Here is a 12,163-nt window from a genome sequence, read left to right on the forward strand (position 1 = left end):
GATAGATAGATAGATAGATAGATAGATAGATAGATACATACATACATACATACATACATAGATAGATAGATAGATAGATAGATAGATAGATAGATAGATAGATAGATAGATAGATAGATAGATACATACATACATACATACATACATACATACATACATACATAGATAGATAGATAGATAGATAGATAGATAGATAGATAGATAGATAGATAGATAGATAGATAGATAGATACATACATACATACATACATACATAGATAGATAGATAGATAGATAGATAGATAGATAGATAGATAGATAGATAGATAGATAGATAGATAGATAGATACATACATACATACATAGATACATAGATACATACATACATACATACATACATACATACATACATACATACATACATAGATAGATAGATAGATAGATAGATAGATAGATAGATAGATAGATACATAGATAGATACATACATACATACATACATACATACATACATACATAGATAGATAGATAGATAGATAGATAGATAGATAGATAGATAGATAGATAGATAGATAGATAGATAGATAGATAGATAGATAGATAGATAGATAGATAGAACAGATGATCATACACTAAGGTAGCAGCCCACAGCTTCATAGTAAAGTATTTGTTGAGATTAGGACGTGAAGGGCTTTCTGACTTTTCATATTTGTTGTTTTGCTAGAATCTGGAACTGAGTGTGACTCTTTTTTTTCTTTTTCTTTTATAAAGGTATTTCTAGTTTTCCCCTTATCCCACCCGATTAACCCAATGGCATATGGCCGGAACTCTTGTCGAATAACTCCCCTGGCTCACGTTTCCACAGGAAGGAGATAGTCGTAACACCAGCTTCCTTCAAACTCGTGTCGGCTGCTCTGGCTATTTTACACGCTGAAGCCTCGCATGGATTGCATCACCTTCAGGCCGCGAAGGAGGCGCAGGGAGAATTCTTTCAGTTGCTTGGCTGCAGGCGCCCGGGTTGGCCAGAGGGGTCGCTGGAGAACGACGAGTTCCCGAACACTACACCGAACTACACCCACTATCCCTCGGGTAAGGGTGGCCTAATGAATGCCTTACCCCGTGGACGCACTGGCCGTGACCGGTTACGGCGAGTCTGGGATACGAACCTCCCAGCCTCATGACGAGCGGGTTGCAAGAACGGCGGTTTATTCCGCTCGGCCATCAGAGCGGCGAGTGTGACTCATTGTTGACGCTGTAATAACTTTAATCTGTTTATTGTAGTTTGAGTTTGGCCGTGTGCCGTGTTTCCTCACGAAAAGGCGTCGCGCAAATATGTCTGTCCATGTGAAAACATCCGAACTCCTAATGTGTCCATCTTAAATAGGGGCTGGAACATTTCCAACTGTCCCTCCATCTACCAATCCTTCCATCCATCCATCCATCCATTCATCCATAGATTATCATTTTCTTCCAGCCAATCAATACACAGTGCCAGGATGAGGTAATTGATGACCTCAGAGTCATTAAGTGATACGATAGGCCCGACACGCAGAGCCATCAGTAGCCGGTGGAAATGGATGGACCAAGACACCTAGGGTCATATTTCACTAACCCCCATCTCACACACACACACACACACACACACACACACACACACACACACACACACACACACACACACACACACACACAAACTCTCTGACAACAAGGCAATATTCTCTCTCTCTCTCTCTCTCGCTCTCTCTCTCTCTCTCTCGCTCAGTGACACACCCTCCCAGCCTGTCCCAGTGTGGGTCTCATATCTCGAGTCATATAAATGGATTTATACCCTCCAGATCACAGAGGGCTGATTCATATCTATTGATTTAGATGAGTAGATCAGCAGAAATAGGATCTCTGAACGGAGAGAAATGAGATTGGGTTTAAAAAATGAATTGAAATTACTCTCTCTCTCCATGTTCAGCACAGATGAGATATTATCTTATCTTACATATCTTATTCCATAGCTTATTCGGCCCATCTGTGCTGACATGGTTGAAAGGATGGATGGACGGATGGATGGATGGATGAATGGATGGATGAATGGATGATGGATGGATGGACGGATGGATGGATGTATAAGTAGGAAATCCATTATTTTCATTTCAATTCAATTTCAATTTTTGGAAATAAGATTAGATCAGTTTGAAAGAGCATTAGTTTCCGCGTCACCATCACGTGAAATTATTAGATTTTTATTTTCACTGTTAACGTATTTGTGTCTCAGCATTTACTAATTCATATTTTACTGTTTTAGTTATAAAACAGTAAAACATCAGTTTCCTTGGGCCATAAAAGATTTTCAGAGTATCTCTCTGTCCGTCTGTGTGTGTGTGTGTGTGTGTCTCTCTCTCTCTCTGGCCAGAGTGACATCATGACAGTGATTCCTCTCAGCTAGAGGGAGGAAGTAAGGCTGAATGAGTGCCACTGTCCAGCATGGACCCATGTGCCCATGTGTGTGTGTGTGGGGGGTGGGGGGTGGGTGTGTGTGTTACTTGTAGCCTGTTGTGAGGTGTGTGCCACGTGCTAGAGGCGCCATGGTTTTGAACCTGGCTAAAAGTCTTTGTCACATGTCAACTTTCTCTCTCTCTCTCTCTCTCTCTCTCTCTCTCTCTCTCTCTCTCTCTCTCTCTCTCTCTCTCTCTCTCTCTCCTCTCTCTCCTCTCCACCCTGCCGTGTGTGAACACTGCCACTGGAGCTTTCCTGTCAACATGCTGAGCCTGTGTGTAGGCAGCAGTGTTCACATACGTATGTGTATGCAGGTGGAAAGAAGCAGGTGTGTGTGTGTGTGTGTGTGTGAGAGAGAGAGAGAGAGAGAGAGAGAGAGAGAGAGAGAGAGAGAGAGAGAGAGAGAGAGAGAGAGAGAGAGAGAGAGAGAGAGAGAGAGAGTGTGTTCTGGCAATTGATGTGCTGGCTCTCAATGTCACGTTTGCACCATTTGTCTCCCTAGGTGACAGAGAGAGAGCAGGAGAGGAGGCAGGGTGAGGTGGGAAATGTGTGTGTGTGTGTGTGGTGGGTTGGCTGACACTTTTAAACCTCCCCCAAGCAAACAGGAGGACATCTGGACTCCTTCCTCCTCTCTCTTCTTCTTTCTCTCTGTCTTCCTCTCCCGTCCTCCATTTCCCTTCCCTCTCCCTTGCTCCTCGTACACCTGTCTTCTCTCTCCTCTACATTTTCATCCACTTTCCTCCCTTCCTTCCATCCTCCATCACTACCCATTTTTCTCCATCCCCCCCTACCTTTCCCGCTCTCTCTCACTCCTTCAGGGCAATCAATCATAGTTGGCATGACAGTGGCCAGGCCATGGGTCGTCATGCCGACGGCAGATGGCTCTTTATCGCTGGGGCAACAGAGCCCTGGCCTCTCCATGACAACCACAGAGAGCAGGAAGTGACACGTCCAGCCGAGTGGACTGAGATTCATCTAGACAGGACACGCGCGCGCACACGCACACAAGTACACACACGTGCGCGCACACACACACACACGTACACACACACACACACGTACACACTGCCGTCTGAATGAACTTCAAACAGCTTAGTGTTTGAGAGAGGGGAGAAAAAGAGATAAAAGGGGTTATGCACAGGAGGAAAAGGAGATAAAGGTTTGAGAGGGACAGATGAGAGTGGGGAGGAGGGTGATGTAGGGAGAGGTGAAAGAGGAGAGACAAGAGAAAAAGAAAGGATGCACAGTGTGGATGGAACAAGTAAACAGAGGAAGCGTTGTTGCATCAACGGAGATACAGATTACATCCTATCTTCTTTGCTCCTCCTCTCAGAAATCCCTTCCTTGTCACCTGTCGTTTTTCTCCCTCCCCTTGTTTTCCCTCCTCACTCCTCATTTTCATATTTTCTCACATTTCCTCAATCCCTTCTTTCCTCTGGTGTTTTTATCACCTCCCCTTTTTTCTATTTTCTCTCTCTCTCTCATACTTTTTCTCTTTCCCTCCTGTTTTCCTCCCCCACTACTCCCCTTCCTTCACCTCTAACCCAGTCCTTCTTTCCCACTCCTCTTGTCCATCTCCTCTCCTCTCCTCTCCTCTCCTCTCCTCTCCTCTCCTCTGTCTTGACCGTGCTTCTTTCATAACCTTGTTTGCCTTCAGAAAGAGGCTGTTCTGCAATACACACACACACACACACACACACACACGCACGCACACACACACACACACACAATCAATTTTGGCTGAAAATGAACAAAAGCCGTGAGAGGGATTCTGTGATATAAGGGTTGTATAAGAGAGATCAAAATTCTGTCATTTCTCAAGTATGTAAAATATTTAAGAAAAAAATCAGTGTAAAGCCCTTGTGAGACAAAGGAAGACAGAGAGAGAGAGAGACAGAGAGAGAGAGTACAGAATGAAAATGACCAAAGTATAATTTATAAAATGAACTAAAAAAAACCTTCCGTGGTAAACTATCTACAAGGAGAAACGGAAACGACCAAGAAAACACACAGATACTGTTCATCCTTCAAACCCGATTTTCACGCACGACGCAAAGTTGCCCCCTTTATCTACCCTGCCATCTCTGAGTAAGACAAATCACACCATGGAGGAATCAACTTTTAATCGACTCATTCCGGTATTTTTAGCTCATTATCTTTGGTGTTTTTCTGGGTCATTAAATAGCTTCTTGCTGAGCCTCGAACACACACGTCCTGAATGCTGGGTGCGTGGTGCAGATTCTAGTGCTGAGTAAGGACAGGTACCGATTACCCATACATCTAAAGGCACCAATACCATTGTGGGAGGTACTGATCGGATCGATAAGGTCGGTACTAACGGGACTTCTTATCGGTGCCACAGGTCACACAAACATACATAAATAATTTTTCAGAGCCAAGACAGGTCTCGCGCCCTACCAGAAAGGGCGGATGTGCTACAGAAAACATTGCTAAAAGGCTGCGTTCCAGTACGTTATTCAGCATGCAGCTGTTATCCATATTGTGTCCTTCTGGTCACCAACAATGAAAACATTTTATTTGTAAGACATGATGGTGTTGCTGATATTTGTCAATAACCAGCAATAGCAACTTCCTCACCGTGACAAAAAAGTAGTGTTAAATATGGTATCATACTAACAGGTGCCGGTATCAGCACCGATGTCGATAAACTCCTACTGATACCCGACCCTCGTGCTGAGGAGCAGCCAGTAGTGTAGCCATGCGGCTAGTTGGCTAAAATATACAAGGATGGCAGTTAGAGTGAGACCCAGAGAAAAACATTCGTAAACAAATGTGAGGTTTTATTTATTTATTTCAGTGTTTCAGAAACTTTCACTTCTTCATTTGAGGGTCTTGTCAGTAACTGACCGCTAATATATTGTAGCGAATACGGGAGTCAACCACAGGAACTGCCGCGGCCGAGACGCGAAACCGTATCGCCCGCACCGCGGGAGACATCGCTAACCGCTCGACTAAAGGGTCAGATCCGTTATTCAAGGACCAACGTGTCTACTTATCTGTGGTCGTTACACCACCCCCGTCCTTTAGGAAGCGTATCAGCTCCCTCACGCCTCTGGGCGCACGCGTTTCCGATGACCTCACGATCTCACCATCCCCCTTCTGACACCAATGTAGGAAATTCGGGGGGCAGTCTGGGAACCCGTGGCTCCCACACCGCAAGCGACAACGTTAACCAGTCGACTGAAGGGTCCCACCCGTTAGTCAAGTCCCACCCGTTAGTCAAGGACCAACGTGTCTACTTATCCATGCACGTTACAATATGTTGCGCTTTTACTTTAGCACGTTAAACGCACTTACTGTAGGTCGCTTTGGATAAAAGCGTCGGCTAAATGACAGAACTGTAATGTCATGTCATGTAATGTTCAGTAACAAGGGTGGCAGGGCTTTATGGCAACAACAAAAAAAGTCACTAGTTGGTCGTCAAATCAACCAATCAAAAAAGTGACTAGCGATACCTGTGTAGCTACGTTAGCCGATGTTTCTCGATTGAGATCCTTTTTAGAATAATGTTTAGAATAATGTTTATAGGTGCAACGATAAACATTAGAGAGACGACTCAACACAGCTGCGCCATTAACGGTCCTGGCCCGTGTTCTTTATTTGTCCCCCCCTCCCCAACCGCCGACAACGCAAAGGTTCCTACCTTTGTTTACGACCTAATACAAACACCAGTTTCGTCACAAATCAAAGTCGTCTGTTGCGCGTATTGCGATTAATAACCACACATTTTCGCCGTATTTTCAGGATATCCTACAGGAAAATGGCGCTTGTCGGCAAAACTATCTCCATTCGTTTTGAACAAAAGGCGACTGACTAGCGGCTCGCATGATGGGCTAGCAGCTAGCTAGCAGCCAGCTAGCGGCGGTGGGTCCAGGGGATGGCGTGCTGTACAAAGTTTCAATCAGTAAACTTCACCTGGACGTGTGAGAAATTCGGACAGCCAGTCAGATTTCAGAGAAAGATCCCAGCATGAAAACTCGACCCTTCTCCAGATATTCAAGTTGCAAGTTTCCGAACAATACGGAGTAGAAGCTAATTATTGCTGCACCACCTTCTCCTGAGCTGTGTGACCCAGCTCCAAACACCGTGTGGATAGAAGTGCCAGAAACTGCCGGTGAGGCCTGTGTGTAAATATATTTCATTAAGGCCACAAGGCCACCTCCCCCCATCATCTAGTAGGAGCTTTAATCTACAGTGACCTAGATGTGAGTTAGCAACAAGACGCTGATGTGATGATGACCTTTTAGAGCTGCCGTCACATTGCTTAATCCTCGCAGACTTCCCTCACTGACAAAAACTGTGACTGACTTTGCCTCTTGCCAAAGCTTATAGTGTAAGTGTGCTCTGACTGACCCCCCCCCCCCGACATGTCGCAAGCTGGTGTCGAACTTAGCTTTGGCGCATGAAATATAATGGCAGAGCGAGCTCCACAGCCTCGGCCTCAAGAGGAAACTAAGAGGATTAGACACAAGGAAGGATGACTGGTGAAGAAGACATGGGGAAAAAGAGGAAGTGATAGAGGTCTAGAGGTACTAGTCTTCTTGGTGCCACCTTCATGCAATGGAGACATGTAGAGTTGTAGCAAGACAGATGCACAGATGGGCGCTTTTTTACTGGACAGGTGATAATCATTAGCCAATTATTTTTTTTCTAATTGTTGTCAATATTAGCTAAGTGTGGGGTATATTTACAGTAACCACTGCAGTATTATTAGGAGAATAATCATTATTGAAAAGCTGACCGTTTAGCAAATAGATTTGAACTAAGGTAAGCAATTGCTAAGCTAAGTTGTTAGCTTAGCAATATTTGTACTGTTTTTATACATTGCATTGTTTCCTTGAGTTAGAATTAATTTAGCAGAACTAATGTATTGGACTACTACTATAAATGTTTTGGCTGAAAACATAATTTTTGCTAAATTTTTTTTAATCAAACTGTGGTGCTGAAATCGCTAATAAACAAAATACATATATAGTTGGACCCCCAAAGCTGGGATTATAAGACCACAACCATCACCTAAACTTTTTTATGCAGTCAAAAAATGTGGGCTATAAATGTGGGCAGAAAGTATCATCAAAAACAAGAAGGGTCGACAAAATTTACTTGCCACTGGGGGAAAAAAAGAAAGAAAATTTGGTTCCCGTTGCTTTTATCTAGTATGTCATATGTTTCTCTTCAAATGGCAAAACCTTTTTTGAAATATTGAGGATATTTTGTTATATTTTGAAGTTTCCAACAGATTTTCTTAGACCCAAATTTTAAGTTCTTTAAAAATGTTTCTGAGTTTTGAAGTCAAAATGCATTCTGGGTTGATGGGTCAGCGTGTGTGTGTGTGGGGGGGGTCTGTTTTTCTATGGGTGTCCGGGGTTGCCGGTAGATTTCACGTCCCACTTCCTTCAGCAAGATGATTAGGCCAGACGTCTGTCACACACACACACACACACACACACACACACACTTTCACTTGCGTATTCACTATTCATTTGAGTACCTTCCACTGAAATCCATTCACTCCCTGATTCCTCACCTCAGTGCTCAGCGTTGCAGGGCACTCCTCAGCTTATAATTCTACCTTTATTTTGTAAATTTTGCTGTTCGCAAGGATCCTTTTTTTTGTGCCCGTGATCCCTCTTCTACTGACCTTTACAAATTAACTTTAACATATCACACACACACACACACACACACACACACACACACACACACACACACACACACACACACACACACACACACACACACACACACACACACACACACTCTCTCTCTCTCTCTCTCTCTCTCTCTCTCTCCTGCTCCCAAGCGCACACAAACACGTTGGGGTCTGGCTGTCAGTTTGCATTTTGTCTGCAGCTCCAGTAGGAGAGATGCCATTTCTGACGGCTGGCTGGGTTGGTGTGCGCACACACACACACACACACACACACACACACACACACACACACACACACACACACACACACAAGCCAACAGTGTGTAAGCAGAAGTTCCCAAACACACACACCCAGACACATAGAACCAGGCCAAGCCCCTTTCTTCCCTTTTCCCTTCACCATTAATTTGACCTTAGGGGTTGATTTACGTCTTACAACAGCCCTCTTCAGTTTGGTTAAAGGGATATTTCGGAATTTTTGAAGTGGGGGTTTTATGAAATACTTATTCACAGTCAGTGTATTGCCTACAGTAGACGGCGGTTGTTGCGCCCGCAGTTTGGAGACGTAAGCAGGAGTATAGGAAGGGATAGCGAGCAGTGCACTGCTGTGGGAGGGGGCAGAAACAAAACGCATTTTAGCCACCTGGAAAAGACGCACCTTAAAAAAAAAATCAATATCAGTTAAGTGTACGCTATATTTATAGTATTTTCATCAGTTTACCAGACAACCGTTTTTTGGCACTACATTTTCTCAACCGCAGAACTTCCGTATTCCTACGCACAAACGCAACTGTGCCGCGCCGCCCGCAGCTCAGCTGTTTGGGTCAGAAAGTGGTGTTGCTAAGTCAGACTGAAATCAAACTTCACTTGTCTAGAGATTTCACTGCCACGATCGATCTACTACAAATAGTTAGAAATTAGATGTATTCTTGCTTTTAATCAGTAGACATGTATTGTAACGAACTAGGGGGGCAGGCTGGGAGACCGTCGCCACAGCCGGGCCGCGAACCCGTGTCTCCCACACCGCAAGCGACAACGTTAACCAGTCGACCCATTAGTCGAGTGGTTAGCGATGTCTCCCGCGGTGCGGGCGATAAGGGTTCGCTTCCCGGCCGCGGCAGTTCCTGTGGTTGCCTCCCGAATTCGCTACATTGGTGTGGGATTGTGAGACCGTAAGGCCATCGGAAGCGTATGCGCCCAGAGGCGTGAAGGAGCTGATATGCTTAAGCGCGGGGACGCGCTTCCCAAAGGAGGGTGGTAATGTAACGTGCATGAATAAGTGGACACGTTGGGCGCTTGCCGACGAGTCTGGCCCTTTAGTCTAGCGGTTAGCGATGACTCCCGCGGAGCGTGGTACAAGGGTTCGCTTCCCGGACGCGGCAGTTTCTGTGGTTGCCTCCCCTAGGTTGCTATAGTATTGTAACCTGTTATTTTTTTGCCCGGTGCGGGATTCGATACGGGGTGTACTGCACCACAAGGCGACATCACTAACCGCTCGGCTAAAAAGTCAGACACGTTAGTTAGGGAATACGAAGTCCTCCTGTTGAGAAAATGTTGTGCCAAAGAAAATACGGCTGTCTGGCGGCAAGGTAAAGCAGTGAAAATACTCTAAATGTAGCGTAAAATTAAACTGATATTGATTTTTTTTAAGGTGGCTAAAATACTGTAACTGGTCTACTTATTCATGTACGTTACGTAGGCGGCGCGAGGTGTGGGGTGTGGGAGGGCTTAAGCCCCCCCCCCCAAGAAAGGCTATAGCACCCCAAGAAATGTTGTAACTTCTTCACACGTTTAATTTTTTCGCTGAATAAAATTGTTAAGACTGTGTGACATTATCTGGTCGTCACACAGTCAAACAATTCATTTTAATTAGTGAAAAAAATGAAATGTGGGAAGAAGTTACAAAATAAATGAATAAATTAATTTATAATGTAACTGGCTATTTTTTTTGCCCGGTGCGGGATTCCCGACGGGGTGTACTACACCACAAGGCGACATCGCTAACCGCTCGGCTAAAGGGTCAGACTCGTTAACCAGGGACTAACGTGTGTTATTAGTAGTTTACAATAATATGAATTAATTGTGCGACTGTGTGACATTATCTGGTTGTCGCAGTCAAACAATTTTATTAAGTGGGAAAAAATGAAACGTGTGAAGAAGTTACAAAATAAATCAATAAATCAATTTACAATATACATTAATTGTAAATGAAATTAATTAAATGAATTGTTCGACTCCGTTACATTATCTGGTCCTTGATAGATGACGGATAATACATTATTTACGGTACGTTCGCTAGCACCCCCGCCATTTTAAAATAGCAGGTGCGGTTGGCTAACGGCTGGTCGGGCTTGTTTAATGATCGGAGGCGCGATCTCAACGCAGAAGTCAGTGACCATTTTCGTCCGAAATGGATCGTTTCTTCGTCTCCACACGGCCACGTTTTGTGGAGGATCAACCCACAACAGTTGATAGCGAGTCTCCTGTAAAAAGTTTAGAGACGGGAGATCAGCTGGAGCAGGAGATTCAGTCTGACGATGCTACGGCTAACGTGGATGCTAACGTGGAAGGGGCCAAGACGTCCAGTTCTTAAAGCATGGCGATCACAGACGTTTGGGGCTCAGCAAAGGAGTTTCAGTAGAAGCCGGTTGACGCAATATGTCTGGCTGGAATACAGCGTCACCAAAGATGCAGCTTTTTGTTTTGCATGCAGGCATTTTTTTACGACCAGATCAGCACAGATTTCATTCCGAGTCATCGTTCACCATCACCGGCTCCCAAAACTGGCGAAAAGCTACAGCCAAGTTTAAAGCTCATAACGGAAGTCCGGGGCACCAATGGCGGCATGGACGGAACTCAAAATGAAGCAGGAACAGTAACCTGGCGTTGTTGGCCATGAACACCAGGAGGGCCAAAGATTTGGACACTGATGAAATCATCGATGCTTTTGCCAACAATCAAAATAACAGACGCGTTGTTCTTCTATGAAGACGTCTAATGGTGAGTGACTTTTATAATGGCGCTGTGTTACTAGGCCAAGTATTGCCATATTGCTCTCATGCTTCACGATTATTCTTTATTTATGTTCAGTAATTTATTCATTATTCTAAGAGCTGTGCACTCATTGCTTACTAGGTGTTGTGGTTTATGGAATTATGTTTGAGAAGTCTGTAGGTCGAGGGCCCTCGATAGATTCGGGGAGTCCAATAATACGGATATTATTCCTACGACTCCGACTCTCCAAATCTGCTGTCTTGGCAATCAGCTTATTTCTGATTTTTTCAAAATGTTCTCCCAATTTATTGGCCAATCGATCCCTATTTTTTAGTTCAAACACCCACCCTCGTACTGCATGTGTTCGCCAGCTGCATCTCTCCGGCCGGCAGTCTCGAAGGAGACGCCCCGCCTCTTCCGTGACAAGGCGACTCCAGGCCGAACCACTGCTTCCCCCCACACACACACAGAGACGCATTCATGTGACGAACACAAGCCGACTCCGCCCCCTCCCGAAGACAGCGTTGCCAGTTATTGCTGCTTCATCGAGTCCGGCTATAGTCGGATCCCCAGTGGGCAACTGCATCGACACAAAGCCGATGCTTAGACACCACCGCGGACTCCTCTGCTTGACTCTTGTCAGATGCTTCGGTTTGAGCACAGCACTGGCTACTGGCCAAGTGCTTTTTAGGACCTGACCCATCAGCATTTCTGCAGGAGAGAGCCCAAGTCCAGTCACAGGATTGTTCCTTAAAGTCAACAGAGCCAGGTTGGGGGGGGGGGGGAGTGTGTCTTAGTCTGCTCCGCCTTCTTCAGCATGAGTTTAATGGTTTTTATTGCGCATTCTGCCATCCCATTAGACTGTGGATAGCCTGAGTTTGAGAATGTCCATGTTATGCCCCAGTCACCTGCAAATTGACTCATCTCAGCCCTAGCGAATGGCACGTGGTCACTCACCACTTCCTTTGGAACACCATGTCTGGAAAACACAGCCTTCAGCTTTGCTATTACTGTGCTTGCTGTTTTGTCAC

Source organism: Lampris incognitus, chromosome 14 (assembly GCF_029633865.1).
Source record: "Lampris incognitus isolate fLamInc1 chromosome 14, fLamInc1.hap2, whole genome shotgun sequence".
NCBI classification, from domain to species: domain Eukaryota; kingdom Metazoa; phylum Chordata; class Actinopteri; order Lampriformes; family Lampridae; genus Lampris; species Lampris incognitus.